The 21,663-nt window shown below is 47.2% G+C and overlaps 1 protein-coding gene across 3 annotated transcripts in view; it reads right to left on the bottom strand.

The window, feature by feature from the left end:
- Positions 1–21,663, bottom strand: part of CCS (copper chaperone for superoxide dismutase) — a 356,173-nt gene that overhangs the window by 25,393 nt on the left and 309,117 nt on the right. The window lies entirely within an intron of this gene.

The raw sequence follows: 21,663 nt of genomic DNA, 5'->3' as shown, positions 1-21,663 counted from the left end.
AAAGCCCTGGCCTTCGTCTCTACCAAAGACGGGTTGGTACAAAAAAACCTTTGAGGAGGGTTTTCTTGAAAGCAAACACATAACCGTGAGATACCACTTCTTGCACCCAGGCATCTGTGGTAGACTGCTCCCAGATCTGTGCAAAATGAAGAAGTTGGGCTTCCACCCTGGGATCCCCCAGGTGGAGGCCCGCACCATCAGGCTGATGGCTTATCTTCTGTTTTGGAAGCCGGGCCTCTGGTAAGCCCAATGCTTTTTAGCCTTACCAGACCTGTTGTATTGGGACTGTTTGCCATCACCTTTTCCTTGAGACCAAAAGGGACGAAAAGCTGAAATTTTAGGCTTGAATTCTGTATGTGGAAGGAAACTTTACTTTCTCTGGCTGGGTCCACAGGATTATCCACAGGATAACATTGGGATATTGTCGAGCGACAGCGAAAATGGCACCAACACGGTCACGAGCTTTCTGGCCTCCCAGGATGCATTGGGGCCTCCACTATATAGTCCCGCCCACTGACTCAGTCAGATCAGTTTTTTGCTTGGTGCGGCAGGAAGCCGCATGGTCACAGGGCTGCTGAGAAAGCAGCCTCAAGTTTTCATTACTTTATTTTTATAGACTTACTGTTTTGGTTTTTGAGCGACTTCTCTTAACAGCGTTTTAAACGCATATTAGACAGTCGCTCCAACAACTCCCCACCGGGTCGTAACAACGCTTACCTTCGCGGTACAGTGCTGTCTCGACGGGCGTCTGTGTCGGATGTTCTAGCAGGTCCAGCAGACGTTACCAGGCTGTGGCCGGAGCATGGGGAGACGGTGAGTCTATGGACTTCCTCTTACTAGAGAGGTCAGGACACAGCTACACTGATTTGGTGGAGACTGCAGACAGTGTGTTGATGCGCCGAACATCTCGAGTGTGACAGCGCTACGCTCTGGGGATCATAGGCGCCAGGACTAGGTGAGGCTGCGATCCTGGGAGTTTAAGTCAACAGGGGGTTTCAGACGCTCTCCTGGCCGTCCCTCCTCCGAGTTCATGGCCAGTTCCCGCGTGTCTCTCGTTTCATGAACTGAATGACCTCACTTCCGGTCAGACGCTACCACGAGGGTACTCGGTCGCAGCTTAGACGCTGCGGTTGTGTACACTGGATATAAACCCGCCCAGACCGAGTCGCAGGCCTTTAGCGTCTGCATGCACGTGGAGTCGCTCAGCGTCCGTGTCCGTTGGTGAGCGTCCGTGTCCGTTATCAGTTACCAAAAGCGGCAGTGTACACCAGTAGCGTCTGAATCCACTCAGCGTCTTACGAGCGTCTTTGCTTGGATATGGAAGTGTGGTGAGTCTCCCTGTATCCCGCTCTCTGGAGGCAGGGTATACAGTACTAAAAATTCCTTCTACTTCTTAGTGTGCATTGTTAATTTTTAGTACCTATTGCATATGAGACCTGTATATTACTGTGTTTTCTGCATGTTATGTTGAAAAAAGAACCAGTTAAACAGAAGTACAATTTTCCTACTTATGTATAAGTTATTTTGGAGGTTGTATTCTCATATGACAATGTCTAATGCTTTAACATGTGACTGACTGCTAGTATGCGTGCTGACTTTTCTGTATAATGTCAGTCCTGTTCTGACCCTCAAATCAGGTGCACTGTGGTCAGATTGATTTCACCTCTTTATACTGATTATAGGGTGTTTTTCAGTCACAAAATTGTGTAGTCAATATCAGAAAAAATGTCTGTGAGCGGCAAAAGTGATGAGGAGAATTTGTCAAGCACTCCCATAGCCCTAACATGCTTATCTTATAAGTCAGGGGTAATTGATATGAATCAATTGGTCACTTATGAGGGTTTGTGTGCAAACTGTTTCGCTTTTCAGCGAAGTAAAAAACAGGAGTTAGTTCAACCTCCAGTAGAGCCACTATGGAATATGTTCGCAAAGGCTCTGTCTTCAATAGCTCCAGTAGCACCACCTCAAGGGTTAGGTTACACTATGAACCCATACATGCAGCTCCCTTCCTATGGTTTGGTTCCAGTAGCCTCTACAAGCAACCAAGGGGCAGGTAAGACTAAGACAGATACGTCTGTATGGCAGACTACACAAGAGGATACATCGGATGATGATGCGGAAACAATAGATTCAACTCCGTATGATGATCAGTCGCAGAGCTTTAGTTCAGATGATGTAGCTGAACTCATTAATGCAGTAAAGGCTGTGCTTTCTCTGGAAGAACCAGCCAAGACAGCGTTAAAAGCAAAAGCACCTGTATTCAAACGAACAAAGTCAGTGAAAGCTGAATTTCCAGCGTCAGAGGAGTTGACGGAAATGATGGATGAGTCTTGGGCAGCGCCCGGTAAAAAGTATAAGATTCCTAGGAGATGAGATTCTTATTATCCATTTCCTGCTGGAGATTGTTCGAAGAGAGAAGTTCCTCCAAAAGTAGATGCACATGTTCTGCGACTCGTGCATAAATCTGCTTTGCCACTGTCATCTACCTCTTTGAATGATGTTACAGCCTATTGAAAAATATTTTTTCTCTTGTGGGTGCAGTGGTAAGACCTGCTATGGCTTCGGCCTGGGTAGCAAAGGCAATGGGCGAATGGATAGAGGAACTAGAGAATGACATCCCCTCTCCTACTAGGGAGCAAGAGGATCATCTTTGCCGATAAGACAATCTGCCCAGTATTTAGAAGAAGCAGCCATTGATGTAGGCACTGTTGCTTCTAAAGCTTCAGCCCTGGCAGTAGTCGCTCGCAGAGCAGTCTGGCTACGGACCTGGAAGGCAGATGCGGAGTCCAAGAAGGAATTGGAAGCATTGCCTTTCGTGGGTAATATATTATTTGGAAAACCTTTATCGGATATCCTAGAGTCAGAGGCTGAATCGAAAAAGGTCAGATTTCTGGCTACCTATAACCCTAAGTCCAAGGGTTTAAAATTTCGCTCATTTCGCTGGCAAATCAAAGCGAAAGGTAAAGAGGAGCCTAAACAACCCCAGTTTAAATCCAGGGGTAGGAAGCAGTGGGCTAGCAAAAAGCCAGCTTCCAAACCTGAACAGAAACCCTCAGCCTGAAGAGACGGGCCTCCGCCTGGAGGATTCCAGGGTTGGGGGCCGACTCTTGCAATTTGTACACACATGGCAACAGTCAACAACAGATGCCTGGGTACAGAAGGTAGTATCTCAGGGGTATGGGATCCCATTCAGGAGGCAGCCTCCTCAAAGATTTTTTTGCACCAGCCCGTCTTGTATAGAGTCGAAGGCCAATGCCCTGCAAGAAGCAGTCCAAAAATTACTGCAGTCAGGTGTGATTGTCCCAGTACCTCCATCACAAAAGGGACAGGGGTATTACTCCAATCTGTTTCTAATCCAGAAACCAAATGGGTCATATCGACCAATTCTAAATCTGAAGATGTTGAACAATTACATATGGATCCCGAAGTTCCACATGGAGACGTTACGCTCCATAATGTTGGCTATGGAACCGGGAGACTATATGGTATCTCTGGATGTACGGGATGCTTACCTACATGTGCCTATAGCACTATCACATCAGTGTTACCTCAGGTTTGCCATCCTCAAGGAACACTTCCAGTTCCAAGCTCTGCCCTTCGGGCTAGCTACAGCACCCAGGGTGTTTACCAAGATCATGGTGGTTATGGCAGCTTGTCTGCGCAAACAAGGGATAAGAATATTCCCATACCTAGACGACCTGTTAATCTTAGCACAGTCGCAAGATTTACTGTTGAGCCATCTCCAACAGACGATAGTTTGTTTACAGAGACACGGGTGGCTCATAAATTGGGAGAAGTCGTCCCTGAATCAGTCACAGCGGATGGTTCATTTGGGAGCCATATTGGATTCAGACCTACAGAGAGTTCTCTTACCAGAGAAGAAAATAGTCAAGGTGCAGGTCATGGCTTAGGAAGCGTTGCAAGCCCAGACAATGTCAGTCCATGCAGCAATGCGACTGTTGGGTCTGATGGTATCAACGTTCGACATGGTGGAATATGCGCAATTCCACTCCAGACCGTTGCAGCATCTCATTTTGACCAAATGGAACGGAAATCATCAAACAATAAAGAAGCAGATGATAAAGATTCCAGTAAATGTAAAAAGGTCTCTAGCATGGTGGCTACAGACAGACCATTTAAACAAGGGGAGACCCTTTTGGATAAAAGAGTGGCAAGTCCTGACGACAGATGCCAGCCTACAAGGCTGGGGGGCGGTACTCGGAAGCCTACGGTTCCAGGGAAAATGGACCGCAAGGGAAAGTCGCCTGCCGATAAATCTGTTAGAAATAAGAGCCATTTACTTGGCCCTAGTTCAGGCAAAGGACAATCTACAAGGAAGACCAGTCCAGATCCGCTCAGACAATGCGACGGCAGTAGCATACCTCAATCATCAAGGAGGAACTCACAGCAAGAGTCTGATGGAGGAAGTAACTCCCATTATAAAATGGGCGGAACTCCATCTCCCAGCATTGTCAGCAGTATTTGTCCCGGGTGTACTAAATTGGGAAGCGGATTTTCTCAGTCGGCACACCATTCAGGAAACCGAATGGGCACTACACCCAGAAGTGTTTCAGACACTGGTGAACAGATGGGGTCTACCGGAGATAGACCTTATGGCGTCTCGTCTAAACAACAAAGTTCCGAGGTACGGATCAAGAACAAGGGACCCAGGAGCGATCCTGGTAGACGCACTGTCAGTAGAATGGAGGTTTCGGCTGGCATATATGTTCCCTCCAATATCTCTGTTACCCAGAGTAGTGAGAAAGATAAAACAGGCAAAAGGAGCAATCATTCTAATAGCTCCAGCTTGGCCAAGAAGGTATTGGTACACAGATCTGTTGAGAATGTCCGTGGAAGCACCGATACTGCTCCCTCAACGTCCAGATCTGCTAATGCAGGGTCCTTGTTGTCACAGTCATCTGGATCGCCTGTCTTTGACGGCGTGGCTGTTGAAACCTCTATCTTAGAGGCTAAAGGATTTTCAAAGCAGGTAATCCAAACCATGCTTAGAGCAAGAAAGCCTTCTTCGGCCCGTGTATATCATAGAATATGGCAAGCCTATATTCATTGGTGTTCTGGAAAAAATTACAATCCGAGATCTTTTAAAGTAGCTAGAATTTTGGATTTCCTGCAGGCAGGATTGGATAAAGGGTTGAAGGTTGCTTCCTTGAGGGTGCAAGTCTCAGCGTTGACTGTATGGTTTCAGCAGAAGATTGCCGACTTACAGGATGTACGTACATTTTTCCAAGGAGTAGTACATATTCAACCTCCATTTGTTCCTCCTGCAGCTCCCTGGGATTTGAATTTAGTTCTTAAATTTCTCCAGGGTCCTTTGTTTGAACCACTTGAGAGAGCGGATCTTAAGTGGTTAACGGTTAAAGTTCTTTTTTTACTGGCAATGGCGTCAGCCAGAAGAGTGTCAGATTTAGGAGCATTATCATGTAAGTCTCCTTTCCTAAGTTTTTTTCCAGACAGAGCAGTTCTCAGAACGAGATCTAGTTATCTTCCAAAGGTGGTGTCAAAGTTTCACCTGAATGAAGAGATTGTAGTCCCAGCTTTTCAGGTATCGGGACTATCTGCGTGAGAAGCGTCACTGGACGTGGTCCGGGCTTTAAAAATCTACATAGATCGTACTAGTGCCATCAGGAAAACAGATTCCCTCTTCACCCTCTACGGGTTCCATAGGAGAGGTTGGCCTGCTAGTAAACAGACGCTGGCGAGATGGCTCCGAATGGTAATATCAGAAGCTTATTCTCATGCAGATCTCCCTATTCCGGCTAATGTCTCTGCACACTCTACACGTAAGGTAGGTCCTTCTTGGGCAGCACAACAGGGTGCATCAGCAGAACAGATATGTAGGGCAGCCACATGGTCTTCCATAAACACATTCATCAGACATTATGCCTTAGATACTTTTGCCTCTCATGACGCAGACTTCGGGCGAAAGGTCCTCCTGTGCAATCGGGAGCGTCCCCACCACTAAAATGGCTTTGGGAATCCCAATGTTACCCTGTGGATAATCTTGTGGACCCAGCCAGAGAAATAAACGTTATGGTAAGAACTTACCGTTGATAACGTGATTTGTCTTATGTCCACAGGTATCCCACCCTGACGCATCTGATTTGAGTATCTAGACAAACACTAAAAACCTCTTCCTTCTTGTATGGAAGGGTGTGCATGTGTGTTCTTATCGCCTGTACAGGTCTCTACCTAATGTTCCTGCCTAAAATCGCTGTGGAAAGAACTGATCTGACTGAGTCAGTGGGCGGGACTATATAGTGGAGGCCCCAATGCATCCTGGGAGGCCAGAAAGCTCGTGACCGTGTTGGTGCCATTTTCGCTGTCGCTCGACAATATCCCAATGTTATCCTGTGGATACCTGTGGACATAAGAGAAATCACGTTATCAACGGTAAGTTCTTACCATAACGTTTATTTCTTAGAGTCTGCTTCTGACTCCAAAATACTGGTTAACTCTCTACCAAAAAGAATATCTCCAGTACAATGTAAAGACTCCAAAACCTTCTTGGATTCTGAATCAGCTTTCCATGTACGTAGTCAAACTGCTCTGCGAGCAGCTACTGCTGAGGCTGATGCTTGAGAGGCAGTTGTACCCATATCAAAGGCTGCTTCTTCCAAAAATATTGCAGCCTGTTTGAGATGTGCAACACGGGTTTTTGGTCTCTAGATGCCATTGAAATTTCCCCATCCAATGCATCCGCCCATGCAGCAACTGCTGTAGCCATCCAGGCTGAAGCCATAGCTGGTCTTATGATTGCCCCAGACAGGAAAAAAATGTTTTTTAGAAAACTATCTATCTGTGACATCATTTAATGATGTTGAAGGCAGAGGTAATGTAGATTTTCGCACTAATCGAATAACATGCGTATCTACTTTGGGAGCCACCTCCCTCTTTCAACAGTCCCCAGCCGGAAGAGGATAATTGGAATTCCATTTCCTAGGAATTCCACATTTCTTAACGGCCGTAGCGCAAGCCTCTTCCATAATTTCCGTCAGCTGCTCTGACCCAGGAAACTCAGTCTTAACTGTTTTAGGACGTTTAAATACATGTGCCTTGGATTTTAACACAGGCTCTGCTGATTCTTCTAAAGATAGAATGGCCTTCATTGCATTAATTAACTCAGATATGTCCACTGAGCTGAGACCTTCTTCCTCATCTTCATATGGAGAACCAGAGTGTAATGAGTCTTTCTCCTCCGTTGAATCCTCATCTGAAACATGTGAAGACGTTGTTCAATGTCTATGTGATTTACTTACCACTGGCTTTTCAGCCTGCTTCTGTTGAGAGGCTACTGCTTCCCCTGCTGGAAATGATAGGTGGAATGCTGCATATAAGCGTTAATAGTGTAACCTATCCCTGGTACAGAAGTTGGAATTATCCGCTCAGCTATACTGGATAAGAAGTTTAAAGTGACATACAATCCGACCCTACCCTGCTTAGCACTAGCATTGAGGATCGGAATAGACCGAAAAAACTGACAGAATTATAGTAAAGTCAGCAATCAGTCACAGGTTACACATTAGTATAATAAGCAATATGAGCACATAATCAACTACAGATACATTTCAAGTATGTAGGAGAAACATATTAGTGCATTACCTTATATAAGTTTAAACCGTATTCAGACACATAGCAAAAGAAAATAAGAATTTACTTACCGATAATTCTATTTCTCGGAGTCCGTAGTGGATGCTGGGGTTCCTGAAAGGACCATGGGGAATAGCGGCTCCGCAGGAGACAGGGCACAAAAAGTAAAGCTTTAGGATCAGGTGGTGTGCACTGGCTCCTCCCCCTATGACCCTCCTCCAAGCCTCAGTTAGGATACTGTGCCCGGACGAGCGTAAACAATAAGGAAGGATTTTGAATCCCGGGTAAGACTCATACCAGCCACACCAATCACACTGTACAACCTGTGATCTGAACCCAGTTAACAGTATGATAACAGCGGAGCCTCTGAAAAGATGGCTCACAACAATAATAACCCGATTTTTGTAACTATGTACAAGTATTGCAGATAATCCGCACTTGGGATGGGCGCCCAGCATCCACTACGGACTCCGAGAAATAGAATTATCGGTAAGTAAATTCTTATTTTCTCTATCGTCCTAGTGGATGCTGGGGTTCCTGAAAGGACCATGGGGATAATACCAAAGCTCCCAAACGGGCGGGAGAGTGCGGATGACTCTGCAGCACCGAATGAGAGAACTCCAGGTCCTCCTTAGCCAGGGTATCAAATTTGTAGGATTTTACCAACGTGTTTGCCCCTGACTAAATAGCCGCTCGGCAAAGTTGTAAAGCCGAGACCCCTCGGGCAGCCGCCCAAGATAAGCCCACCTTCCTTGTGGAATGGGCATTTACATATTCTGGCTGTGGCAGGCCTGCCACAGAATGTGCAAGCTGAATTGTATTACACATCCAACTAGCAATAGTCTGCTTAGAAGCAAGAGCACCCAGTTTGTTGGGTGCATACAGGATAACAGCAAGTCAGTTTTCCTGACTCCAGCCGTCCTGGAACCTATATTTACAGGGCCCTGACAACATCTAGCAACCTGGAGTCCTCCAAGTCCCTAGTAGGCGCAAGGCACCAAAATAAGCTGGTTCAGGTGAAACACCACACCACCTTAGGGAGAGAACTGGGGACGAGTCCGCAGCTCTGCCCTGTCCAAATGGACAACCAGATATGGGCTTTTTTGAGAAAAAAAAAAAAACACCAATTTGACACTCGCCTGGTCCAGGCCAGGGCCAAGAGCATGGTCACTTTTCATGTGAGATGCTTCAAATCCACAGATTTGACTGGTTTTAAACCAATGTGATTTGAGGAATCCCAGAACTACGTTGAGATCCCACAGTGCCACTGGAGGCACAAAAGGGGGTTGTATATGCAATACTCCCTTGACAAACTTCTGGACTTCAGGAACTGAAGCCACTTCTTTCTGGAAGAAAATCGACAGGGCCGAAATTTGAACCTTAATGGACCCCAATTTGAGGCCCATAGACACTCCTGTTTGCAGGAAATGCAGGAATCGACCGAGTTGAAATTTCTTCGTGGGGCCTTTCTGGCCTCACACCACGCAACATATTTTTGCCACATGTGGTGATAATGTTGTGCGGTCACCTCCTTTCTGGCTTTGACCAGGGTAGGAATGACCTCTTCCGGAATGCCTTTTTCCCTTAGGATCCGGCGTTCCACCGCCATGCCGTCAAACGCAGCTGCGGTAAGTCTTGGAACAGACATGGTACTTGCTGAAACAAGTCCCTTCTTAGCGGCAGAGGCCATAAGTCCTCTGTGAGCATCTCTTGAAGTTCCGGGTACCAAGTCCTTCTTGGCCAATCCGGAGCCATGAGTATAGTTCTTACTCCTCTACGTCTTATAAGTCTCAGTACCTTAGGTATGAGAAGCAGAGGATGGAACACATACACCGACTGGTACATCCATGGTGTTACCAGAACGTCCACAGCTATTGCCTGAGGGTCTCTTAACCTGGCGCAATACCTGTCCCGTTTTTTGTTCAGACGGGACGCCATCATGTCCACCTTTGGTATTTCCCAACGGTTTACAATCATGTGGAAAACTTCCCGATGAAGTTTCCACTCTGCCGGGTGGAGGTCGTGCCTGCTGAGGAAGTCTGCTTCCCAGTTTCCATTCCCGGAATGAAACACTGCTGACAGTGCTATCACATGATTTTCCGCCCAGCGAAAAGTCCTTGCAGTTTTTGCCATTGCCCTCCTGCTTCTTGTGTCGCCCTGTCTATTTACGTGGGCGACTGCCGTGATGTTTTTCCCACTGGATCAATACCGGCTGACCTTGAAGCAGAGGTCTTGCTAAGCTTAGAGTATTATAAATTTACCCTTAGCTCCAGTATATTTATGTGGAGAAAAGTCTCCAGACTTGATAACACTCCCTGGAAATTTTTTCCTTGTGTGACTGCTCCCCAGCCTCTCGGGCTGGCCTCCGTGGTCACCAGCATCCAATCCTGAATGCCGAATCTGCGGCCCTCTAGAAGATGAGCACTCTGTAACCACCACAGGAGAGACACCCTTGTCCTTGGATACAGGGTTATCCGCTGATGCATCTGAAGATGCGATCCGGACCATTTGTCCAGCAGATCCCACTGAAAAATTCTTGCGTGAAATCTGCCGAATGGAATTGCTTCGTAGGAAGTCACCATCTTTACCAGGACCCTTGTGCAATGATGCACTGATTTTAGGAGGTTCCTGACTAGCTCGGATAACTCCCTGGCTTTCTCTTCCGGGAGAAACACCTTTTTTTGGACTGTGTCCAGAATCATCCCTAGGCACAGCAGACTTGTCGTCGGGATCAGCTGCGATTTTGGAGTATTTAGAATCCACCCGTGCTGTTGTAGCAGTATCCGAGATAGTGCTACTCCGACCTCCAACTGTTCCCTGGACTTTGCCCTTATCAGGAGATCGTCCAAGTAAGGGATAATTAAGACGCCTTTTCTTCGAAGAAGAATCATCATTTCGGCCATTACCTTGGTAAAGACCCGGGGTGCCGTGGACAATCCAAACGGCAGCGTCTGAAACTGATAGTGACAGTTCTGTACCACGAACCTGAGGTACCCTTAGTGAGAAGGGCAAATTTTGGACATGGAGGTAAGCATCCCTGATGTCTCGGGACACTATATAGTCCCCTTCTTCCTGGTTCGTTATCACTGCTCTGAGTGACTCCATCTTGATTTGAACCTTTGTAAGTGTTCAAATTTTTTTAGATTTAGAATAGGTCTCACCTAGCCTTCTGGCTTCAGTACCACAATATAATGTGGAATAATACCCCTTTTCTTGTTGTAGGAGGGGTAATTTGATTATCACCTGCTGGGAATACAGCTTGTGAATTGTTTCCCATACTGCCTCCTTGTCGGAGGGAGACCTTGGTAAACCAGACTTCAGGAGCCTGCGAAGGGGAAACGTCTCGACATTCCAATCTGTACCCCTGGGATACTACATGTAGGATCCAGGGGTCCTGTACGGTCCCAGCGTCATGCTGAGAGCTTGGCAGAAGCGGTGGAACGCTTCTGTTCCTGGGAATGGGCTGCCTGCTGCAGTCTTCTTCCCTTTCCTCTATCCCTGGGCAGATATGACTCTTATAGGGACGAAAGGACTGAGGCTGAAAAGACGGTGTCTTTTTCTGCAGAGATGTGACTTAGGGTAAAAACGGTGGATTTTCCAGCAGTTGCCGTGGCCACCAGGTCCGATGGACCGACCCCAAATAACTCCTCTTCCTTTATACGGCAATACACCTTTGTGCCGTTTGGAATCTGCATCACCTGACCACTGTCGTGTCCATAAACATCTTCTGGCAGATATGGACATCGCACTTACTCTTGATGCCAGAGTGCAAATATCCCTCTGTGCATCTCGCATATATAGAAAATGCATCCTTTAAATGCTCTATAGTCAATAAAATACTGTCCCTGTCAAGGGTATCAATATTTTTAGTCAGGGAATCCGACCAAGCCACCCCAGCTCTGCACATCCAGGCTGAGGCGATCGCTGGTCGCAGTATAACACCAGTATGTGTGTATATACTTTTTATGATATTTTCCAGCCTCCTGTCAGCTGGCTCCTTGAGGACGGCCCTATCTATAGACGGTACCGCCACTTGTTTTGATAAGCGTGTGAGCGCCTTATCCACCCTAAGGGGTGTTTCCCAACGCGCCCTAACTTCTGGCGGGAAAGGGTATACCGCCCATAATTTTCTATCGGGGGGAACCCACGCATCATCACACACTTCATTTAATTTATCTGATTCAGGAAAAACTACGGTAGTTTTTTCACATCCCACATAATACCCTCTTTTGTGGTACTTGTAGTATCAGAAATATGTAACACCTCCTTCATTGCCCTTAACGTGTGGCCCTAATAAGGAATACGTTTGTTTATTCACCGTCGACACTGGATTCAGTGTCCGTGTCTGTCGACCGACTAAAGTAAACGGGCGTTTTAAAACCCCTGACGGTGTTTCTGAGACGTCTGGACCGGTACTAATTGTTTGTCGGCCGTCTCATGTCGTCAACCGACCTTGCAGCGTGTTGACATTATCACGTAATTCCTTAAATAAGCCATCCATTCCGGTGTCGACTCCCTAGAGAGTGACATCACCATTACAGGCAATTGCTCCGCCTCCTCACCAACATCGTCCTCATACATGTCGACACACACGTACCGACACACAGCACACACACAGGGAATGCTCTGATAGAGGACAGGACCCACTAGCCCTTTGGAGAGACAGAGGGAGAGTTTGCCAGCACACACCAAAAACGCTATAATTATATAGGGACAACCTTATATAAGTGTTTTCCCTTATAGCATCTTTTATATATTTCTAACGCCAAATTAGTGCCCCCCCTCTCTGTTTTAACCCTGTTTCTGTAGTGCAGTGCAGGGGAGAGCCTGGGAGCCTTCCCTCCAGCCTTTCTGTGAGGGAAAATGGCGCTGTGTGCTGAGGAGATAGGCCCCGCCCCTTTTTCGGCGGGCTCGTCTCCCGCTCTTTAATGGATTCTGGCAGGGGTTAAATATCTCCATATAGTCCCCGGAGGCTATATGTGAGGTATTTTTAGCCAAAAAAGGTTTTCATTTGCCTCCCAGGGCGCCCCCCTCCCAGCGCCCTGCACCCTCAGTGACTGCCGTGTGAAGTGTGCTGAGAGGAAATGGCGCACAGCTGCAGTGCTGTGCGCTACCTTAAGAAGACTGAGGAGTCTTCTGCCGCCGATTCTGGACCTCTTCTCGTTTCAGCATCTGCAAGGGGGCCGGCGGCGAGGCTCCGGTGACCATCCAGGCTGTACCTGTGATCGTCCCTCTGGAGCTAATGTCCAGTAGCCAAAGAAGCCAATCCATCCTGCACGCAGGTGAGTTCACTTCTTCTCCCCTAAGTCCCTCGTTGCAGTGATCCTGTTGCCAGCAGGACTCACTGTAAAATAAAAAACCTAAGCTAAACTTTTCTAAGCAGCTCTTTAGGAGAGCCACCTAGATTGCACCCTTCTCGGCCGGGCACAAAAATCTAACTGAGGCTTGGAGGAGGGTCATAGGGGGAGGAGCCAGTGCACACCACCTGATCCTAAAGCTTTACTTTTTGTGCCCTGTCTCCTGCGGAGCCGCTATTCCCCATGGTCCTTTCAGGAACCCCAGCATCCACTAGGACGATAGAGAAAACCACAGTAATAATTATCAGACTCGTATGCATTAGGCACTATTCGTACTCAAAAGTAGATAGAGACTTAGTGCTGTATAACCCGTACTAAGTAGAATGGGATACAGGGAGACTCACGCTGCTTCCAGAACCGATCAATATGTTTGCGAACGCTGAGTGGATTCAGACGCTATTAGTGTACACCACCGCTCCGTGAACCTATAGTGAACACAGATGCCCAAGTGAACACTGACGCACCAGTCACACAGCTGTCTATGCTGCGACTGGGTCTCCTTAGTACACAGCGTCTCAGATGGAAGCGGGAAAACAGTTCATGGCGGGAGACTGGCGATGAACCAGGGAGAGGGGTGACCAGGGGAGCGTCTGACTCCCCACTGCTGACATCAACCCTAGGGATCGCAGCCTCATACTACCCCTGAAGCCTATGATCCCTAAGGCCTAGCGCTGGTGGCAGCCACGTCAGCGACTGTTTGGTAGTCTCCTCCCAAAACAGTGCAGCTGTGTCTATGTTCCCCCTCTAAGCGGAACAGGTGCCGTACCTTTTTCCTGAGCTCAGGCCACAGCCTGGTAACGTCTGCTGGACTTACAAGTTCATCCGACAGAAACGCCGGCCGAAACAGCGCTGTACTCATGGGTAAGCGTTGTCGCAACCTGGCGGGGAGTTGATGGAGCGACTCTCTTTTTTTTGTGTAAACTGTTTTTTATTAATTCAAGCAGCAGACAAAACATTACAGCAATACTTTTCCAGAAAAAGTGAGGACAAAGACATCACATATCAGCACCCTATACATAGAGCGTCCAAAGTATAAAAATAATTTGTCTGCTTCGCTTACATCAAAATTTATAAAAAAAGAAACATTTTAACAAAACAGCATAGGAAATTAGGAAAGAGGAGAAAAAGAAAGAAGAAAAGAAAGGGGGAAATTTAGAATAGGTAGAGTCAGGTGTGAGTGTCTGCTCAGTAAGGGCGGGCTATTTGGGGGACGGGGGGGGGGGGTCTCCACCAAATGAGGGTCTGAGACATATTATAGAGATATACTCAAATTCATATTTCGATTAGGATAAGTATAAATATGAATAAGAGTAAGAGGGGGGTCATGTCACCATGTAGGAACGATACAAAGGTGTGTCCTTAAAATCGTACCAGGGAAACCAGATAGCTGTAAAGTTGACGGTTTTCCCAGATGAGAAGGAGACAAGGTCTTCCATATCTAAAAAATAATCAATCTTTGTGAACCATAATTTAATCGAGGGTGGTGAGATGGATCTCCATAGTATTGGAACAACCGCTTTTGCTGCGTTGCTAAGGTGTCTCAACAGGGAGTGTTTATAAGTGTGTGTTTTTGCGGAGGTGTGATTGAGGAGCCAGAAACCGGGATCTTTCGGGATCTCGTCTCCCACTATCAGTTCGGAACACTTAAATACCTCTGCCCAAAATGGAGTTATAAGAGGGCAGTCCCACCAAATGTGTATAAAACTCCCTGGGGCATTCTTGCATCTCCAACACTGATTTGAGAGAGAGGGAAACATTTTATTGAGAACAATAGGAGTCCTATACCACCTATATATAAGTTTATAGAGGGTCTCTAATGTCGATAAGCATAGAGAACTCGCCTGGGCGTTGTTGAATACGGAATCCCAGTTGATCTGTGTGGGGAACCCTACCAGTTCTCTCTCCCAGGAAGCCATGAAGGTAGGAGGTTGCGGGAAAAAGTTTTCCATGATAAGTGCATAGATTTGTGAGATAGTATGTGTGGGAGAACTAGGAGAAGTGCATAGTCTTTCAAAGCCAGTGAGATCCCTAGTTATGTCAGAGAGGTTCTTAGAAGATGATATGAAATGGTGAACCTGCCGGAACCTCCAAAACTCAGTGCTATGCAGGTTCCAAGAAGACTGAACATCTGAAAAAGAGCGCACCCTACCCGAGTTCACCAGCTGACCGACTCTAAAAATCCCGGCTTCCGCCCATGGAGCAAAAGCTGTCTCGTGAAGACCTGGAGTAAATTCGGAGTTATAGAGAAGGGAGGTTAGGGGGGACCATTTGGAAGATATATGGCTCTGAGATCTCAGCGTGGCCCATAATTTAAGCGTGGGGGAGACCGTGGGGTGTGTAACCTTCGGAAGGGTAGGAAGCCAAGGTGTTATTTCAATATAATGTGGAAGACAGCCCTCCTCTAGCAGGACCCATTGTTTGCGGTCTTTAGCACGCGTCCATTCCAGAATCCTATTCAAATGTACTGCGTGGTAGTAGTTAGAAATATGTGGGAGTTGTTGCCCCCCTTGATGTTTTCTCCTAAATAAAATGTCGTGTTTAAACCTGGGTGTCTTACGTCCCCAAACAAACGCGCGGATAAGATTCTGGACGTCTCGGAGCCAAAGTAGGGGGATGTGTATCGGGAGGGTCTGGAGAAAGAATAGTATCCTAGGGAGGGCGTTCATTTTGACAACATTAATCCTGCCAAACCAAGATAGTCTTAGTTTCTTCCACTTCTGGAAGTCTAGGCGAAGCCTAGCCAATAAGGGGTTAAAATTTAGGGAGAATAATTTAGATAAATCGTTGGTCAGTAACACCCCCAAATATTTTAATTTGTGATCGTGCCAGGTAAAGGGGAAGGCATGTTTCAGCCCCTCTACTATATCAGGAGGAGTAGTTAAATTCATGGCAATAGATTTGGAATAATTTATTTTGAAGTTGGAGAGGGCTCCAAACTTCTCAAATTCTACCATCAGGTTTGGCAAAGAAGTGACCGGTTTTGAGATTATAGCGAGTAGGTCGTCGGCATATAAAGCCAGTTAGTATTCAGTCCCCTTCACCAGCAAACCCGAGATATTCGGGTTAGCCCTAATGCTTCGAGCTAATGTTTCCATGCAAAGGACAAAAAGCAATGGAGATAACGGGCATCCCTGACGTGTGCCATTGGAAATAGGAAAGGAATCGGAAAGGGAGCCATTAATCCTAATTTTGGCGGATGGGGAAGTATAAAGAGATAGGATTCTGTGAAGACAGGCACCACCGAGCCCAAGATGCTTCAGTATACCAACCAGAAAGTCCCAGTCAACTCTGTCAAATGCTTTTTCAGCATCGGTAGACAATATGATTGATGGGGATGAAAGCTGGCCGGCATAGTGAATCATGCGGAGTACTTTAGAGGTGTTATCTCTAGCCTCTCTAGCCTCTCGGCCCAAAACAAATCCAGCTTGATCTCCATGTATCAGACCAGGTAATAATAATTTAAGGCGGTTTGCAATCAGCTTGGCAAAAAGTTTTATGTCTATATTTAATAGTGAAATTGGCCGATAACTGGAGCAAAGACTGGGGTCTTTACCCTCCTTGGGTAGAACTGCAATATGGGCTTCTAAAGATTGTGGGGAGAAAGGCGATTGTTCTGATATAGTATTAAAGGCTCTAGTGAGTAAAGGGACTAATTTCTCTTTAAAAGCTTTATAATAAGCGATGGTATATCCATCAGGGCCGGGACTCTTGCCGTTGGGAGAAGATTCAATAACTTTCTGAACCTCCTCAGTGGAAAAAGGGGTATCTAGATCTTCCACTTCTTTTATGGATAGCATGGGGAAGTCTAAGGCCCGTAAATAGTCAGCAATGGCTGTTTGATGGGACAACTTGTCAGGTCTTCCGGTCGGACCAGAAAGGTTATACAGAGTGGAATAATATGCCCTAAAGGCCTTAGCGATGTGAGGTGTCTCATGTTGGGGCTGACCGTGACTATTTTTAATTGTGTGAATAAAAGTAATAGCGCGTTGCTCTCTAAGGGCTTTGGCCAGTAATTTCCCAGGTTTGTTACCCCATTGGTAGTATCTGCTACGACACTTCCGATAAGAAAATCAGAGAGTAGCTTATTCAGATCTGCCCTTGCAGCTTCGAGATCAGCATAATGTTGTGGGGTTTGGGATTTCTTGTGTAGAAGCTCGAGAGATTGTATTTTAGACAATAAGTCACCCCGAAGTTTCTCTCTCTGTTTTTTGCGGAAGGATCCTAACTGGACACAAACCCCCCTAATGACACATTTGTGTGCTTCCCAGACTGAGACTTTAGAAATGTCATCCAAGTCATTGGTACAGATATAAGAATCTAAAGCGTTGTCGATTCGAGACCGACATTCTGCGTCCTGCAAAAAAGTGTCGTTAAAACGCCAGGACCATTGGCGATGTGCACTGGGGGGCAGGCGTAATGTGAGGTTGACTGGGGCATGATCTGACCACACAATCTGTCCTATAGAGGCATCAGAAAGGAGGTGTAAGTGCCGGTGGCTCAGAAACAAGTAATCAATTCTGGAATATGTCCGATGTGGGTGTGAAAAAAAGGAGTAATCTATCTCCGTAGGATGTGTCAGTCTCCATGTGTCAATCAGCTGGTGGTCAAGCAGGGCGCGCCTCATTCCCCTATGCTCCCTCTCCGGCCTGCAAGAGATCTTTTTAGAATTGTCCTGGCTGGGATTTAGGGTCCAATTTAGGTCACCTCCCATCACCACCACCCCCTCCAGGAGAGGTTCCGCATTATCTAGAACTGAGGACAAAAAGGAAGGTTGTTTAGCATTGGGAGCATATATATTCAAGAAAGAAAACCGTTGACCATGTATATAGCATTTCACCAGCAACCCCCTACCCTCAGCTATTCTATGTGAAGCAACATTAAGGACAGGCAGGTGGCGAGCCAGTAATATAGCCACTCCCAATGTCTTACCAGCAGAATTATTAGACAGGAAAACATGAGGATAATAGTGACATTTTAGGGACGGCACGTGTCCCATCTTGAAATGTGTTTCCTGAATAAAAGCAACATCAACCTTCTCATCTCTAAGCCATTTAAGAAGTTTAGACCTTTTCTCAGGAACATTTAACCCTTTGACGTTAAGGGTAGTTACATGTAGGTCATTCATCCCCATTGTCAGGCGGGCCGAAATGCTTTGCAATAGTCTTCCCTACGTCAGACACTGAGGGAGGGGAAGGAAGAGTAGCAAGGGAAGGAAATAGAAAAAAAAGAGAAAGTATAGAAAAGAAGAAAAAAAGATGCAGCGTGGGAACCCACGCCGTAAAGTACTTTGACATTAAACAGAGATGATAATACTACAAAAAGGACTGCTGCAAAAAGGACAGGAGCGGAATCCTGCCGACTCCCAGTCCAAAGAAACAGGGGATGCAGCATAGTGGGGGTCCTATGGGGGGCCCAGGACAGCGACCATCCACAAAATAGAATCTAAACAAATATATAGTGTTACCGAAATGTGCACAAAGGCACAAGTGAAACAAAAAATAAAAATATGAAAGCTTATATAAAAGTGTGTATATAATCTCTAAGCTATCATACCCGGTTTCATACAGGTTGATCAATTGTGTATATGAGCATCGCCATCAACATAATATATACAGCATGAAAAAATAAGAAATAAAATATAAATTCCAAAATAACATGTCAGTGATGCCTCATCTCTTATCTAAGAAACCATAACGACTATAAACTGTTACAAAGTCACAGGAACCGATCTCACGTGTGAGCAACACAGAGCGCTATTTAAGAGAAAGAACTCAGTGCATAACATGGGTAGCAAGAGAATTCACGTCTGCTCGGAATGAGACATCCCATTCAGGGAGGCTTTGAAGAACGTGAACCCGGAGTGGTCCCCCGCGTCCGTGGGGAACGTACTTGCTGCCACGCGTCGTCTGGAGGGAGCACAACCGGTAGGTCTGGTAGGTGGTGAAAGGCGTCCCAATCTGGAAGCGGTACCGGAGGAATTCCCAAGGTCGTAAAGAAGGTCTGTAAGTCCGAAGGTCTAAAGAGACTCGCGACTTTGCCACCATGAGAAACCTGGAGGGAGAAAGGGAAGCCCCATCTATATTTCAGCTCGAGTTTCTTGAGAGAGTCTGTAAGAGGCTTCAAGGCTCGACGTTGTTGTAGGGTCGACCAGGCAAGGTCAGGAAATATCTGAATCTTGTCCCCTTGAAAGACAATGCTGTCCAGCTGACGGGCCGACCTCATTATTTCCTCTTTTTGGACATAATAATGGAGCCTACAAATCACGTCCCGCGGTCTATCAGAGGGCAATCCTCGGGGTCGGAGGGCTCAGTGAGCTCTATCAAATATAATGTCCTTGTTCGGATCCAGGTCGATAATTTCTCCAAATATCGTGGTTAAGGCCGCTGTCAAGTCCGCCTGTTGAACACTCTCCGGTAAGCCCCTGACTCTGATATTATTTCGCCGGCCACGATTATCCATATCCTCAATACGTGATTTTAGAAATGAGATATCGTCCCGTTGATGAGATAGCGCCTCCCGAAATTTAGTCAGAGAATCCACATTAGACGATTCATGGCGTTCCAGGACATCGACGCGGGTTGCAACTTGGGACATATCTTGTCGGAGCGCTGTCACTTCCTGAGTGATGGTGGAAAGCAAGCGAGTCTCCAAGGCTGAGAAATCATGTTTCGTGGGGAGTGTCTTTACATGAGACAATATCTCGCTTATCTCCGCAGACAGAGAGAGGGCCTGTGGGGGCAACGGAGTCTCAGAGGATGTCATGTCGACCACCGGTCCGTGCAGATTTGGAGAGGTCGGGACAGTAGAGGAAGTAGCGAGAAGTGAGGTTGGAGTAGTTAAGAACTGACGCAGGTCTGATGAGTGTCGATTCGCAGGGGATGGGGTCGCGTCCGGCTTGGTCTTGGCCTTTTTTTTCTTTATCCCTCTCACCATGAGATCGGTCTTCAAGGAAAGCAGTATATAGTTACACTTTCACATATCTTCGGCAGTATGAAGCATGTGGGCCGTCACCGTGCAAGAGCCCCCACGTGATCTTAGGGCGGCATCAGGCAGGCAGACGCATAGTTAGGGCACCATATGTCAACTCACAGTGACAGGACATCCGACTTGGTCTGATTGAGGTGTCTCTGCGGGACACTGCGTGTTAGAAAGTATTCTGCCACACCACCGCTTCACGGTGTTATAAATAAATGACGGCAGCGGGTGGCAGGCTGTGTGGAGATCACTGAACGGGGAACCGGCTGGTGCAGGTACTTGAATGAGTAGAGGGATGGATGGACGGATGGGGGGGGGGGCACTGTAGCCAGAAGTATATAGCTAAAAGGTCTGTGTGACCTAACCTTATCTGTGTACCCCTCTCCCTACCTTCGCCTGGTCACACCAGGTCACTGGAGCGTTTATTCCTGGAGGCCCAGCAGGAGAGAGTTTCAGAGAGTGCTTCTGACGATATTAAGATGGCCGCCGGGCGCCCGCCGGCGCCGTCCCTCACGGCTTGTCTCCGGGTCTCCGCCGGGCGGAGGTGTGCTGCAAGCCGCCGGCAGCCAGGAGATGCTGCTAGCCGCGGTCAGCGGCTAGCGGGGGTGAAGAGGACGGAGCTCCGGGGGAAGTCTGCGGCCCGAGTTATGGGTCCCGGAACTATCCCCGGCAACAAAGAATACCTGAGGCCCCGGCTTCGGAAATCCCCGTAGGCCGCAACCCGCAGGAGCAGTGAAAACTGCTCCCCGATTCCGCGGCACCTCGGGGGGGATTAGCAGGGGCCACAGGAGGGTCAGGAAAGTTTTTGGAGCGGGTAAGGGGGTTCTGGGAGTCGAAATATGTATTTTATTAGCTGCTGGTCCCGGGAGCTCTGTGAAAACACAGCTGCCTCCTTCAGCAGCTAGACCACGCCCCCCGAGCGACTCTTTCTAAGGTACATATACATAGGTGCCGATTTATATTTTTGCAGGTGGGTGCTCGGTGTGAGGTGGCAACAGGAATGAACGGGCAGCCGCGGCAGTGACTAATGCCCATTACACATTATGCAACACACTATAATGCCCATTACACATTATGACACACACCGTAATGCCCATTACGCAATATGCCACACCGTAATTCCCATTGGGAGTAATTCAGAGGTGATTGCAGCAGCAAATTTGTTAGCAGTTGGGCAAAACCATGTGCACTGCAGGTGGAGCATATATAACATTTGCATAGAGAGTTAGATTTGGGTGGGTTATATTGTTTCTGTGCAGGGTAAATACTGGCTGCTTTATTTTTACACACACAAACATACAGTGGGTCTTCGGGGAGGGGGGTCTGGTGTCACACGCACATACATACAGTGGGTCCTGGGGGAGGGAGGTCTAGTGTCACATACACTGCGTCCTGGTGGTGGGCTTGGTGATAGATTGCCACTGCTAGCTGCCGCAACCCCCGCAGTGCATTGAGACGCGCTGGAGGCTGCGGAGTTCCGTACAGTGCAGTGTAAAAAAAAAAACCCTTAAATTGCCCGCCGCCGGGAGACAGGCGCTAGAGGTCAAATGTGACTTCAAGCATCCGTCTTCTCCTTTGTGGCGGACATTTTTGGTGGGGTTTTTTCTCATATGTCCTAGAGGATGCTGGGGACTCCAAAAGGACCATGGGGTATAGACGGGATCCGCAGGAGACATGGGCACTTTAAGACTTTAAATGGGCGTGAACTGGCTCCTCCCTCTAT

The sequence above is a fragment of the Pseudophryne corroboree genome, chromosome 11 (assembly GCF_028390025.1).
Source record: "Pseudophryne corroboree isolate aPseCor3 chromosome 11, aPseCor3.hap2, whole genome shotgun sequence".
Lineage (NCBI taxonomy): Eukaryota > Metazoa > Chordata > Amphibia > Anura > Myobatrachidae > Pseudophryne > Pseudophryne corroboree.
This window is presented reverse-complemented; position numbering and strand designations above follow the sequence as displayed.